We start from the raw sequence: 1,135 nt of genomic DNA, 5'->3' as shown, positions 1-1,135 counted from the left end.
AGAGGGGGGGGGGGGGGGGGCCCACCTTACAAGTTAACTACACACAAGTAAAAAACTACCACTGAGACTAAGAAGGTTGACTGTTTAAAGGCACTTTGAAAGGAAGAAGTAAAGGGACTGAAGACAGCAGGTTACTCGTGTACCACATTACATCACTTCAAACTGAAATGGAATTCTACTGGAGGTTTCAGGTCCCATAAAACCAGCGCCACGTGCATTAACTCTGTCCTAGATAGAGCAGCCTCGATATTAAGAAAAGGAAGTCAGGCGGAGTGTGTATGTAAGATGCTTACCAGCCAGAGCCTGCTACAAGGTAGAGGCAAGCATGAACAGCAAGAAAATAAGCCAGGAACCTCAGAACTGTGCATGGTAAATTATACTCTAACCTTTTCACACCAACCCCCCACGTCGGAAGCTCCTGATCAAGTTTGCCGCCTTTTTCTCACAGTCACTGGCAACTGTAGCACACACTTCCTCCCCCTCCTCTGCAGCAGCTCCCCTGCCATTCACCCTCCACTTACGAAGTTTTACCTGAAATTGGTAGCTTTAAGAAAGATATTTGAGAAACAGCCACAAGCCTGAAAAAACATAAAATCCCTCAAAAAGTTACAGTAGAGCTACCTGCATACTCATAAAGACACCATCTGAAACTCTTCCAGAAACACCCTCCACATGTCCAGCCAACCCGCTGTTCTTCAGAGTAAGCTCCAAGTCAGAAACGCTCACACTGAACAACTTCACGTGTAAGTAAAAATTCGTTTTATAACTCACATATCTAAGTCATGCTCAAAAGTAAAGAGCAAGACAAACCAGTGCCTCAACCCAAGTAATTAAGTGAAAGTTCTACAGTGGCATACAGACAAGGAAAAAATCTTTTGTTTAGAAGCGTGTATTTGCAAGTAGTGTCACGCCATTCCATTTACTTCTACACAGAAAGAGACTAACTTCAAAAAAAAGAACATTTTAATTGCATTTTGAAGTTTAAGAAAACCCTCATTTACTTGGTATGGCTACACCAACATTACTATTTTGAGGGCTCCGTCTCAACATCCAGTCAGCCTTTTTACAACCTGGTAAAAACAGAAGGAAATAAACATCAAGTAGAAATGCAAATAAATTAAAACGAACACTCCAT

This window comes from Eurypyga helias, unplaced genomic scaffold (genome assembly GCF_000690775.1).
Source record: "Eurypyga helias isolate BGI_N326 unplaced genomic scaffold, ASM69077v1 scaffold7961, whole genome shotgun sequence".
NCBI classification, from domain to species: domain Eukaryota; kingdom Metazoa; phylum Chordata; class Aves; order Eurypygiformes; family Eurypygidae; genus Eurypyga; species Eurypyga helias.
This window is presented reverse-complemented; position numbering follows the sequence as displayed.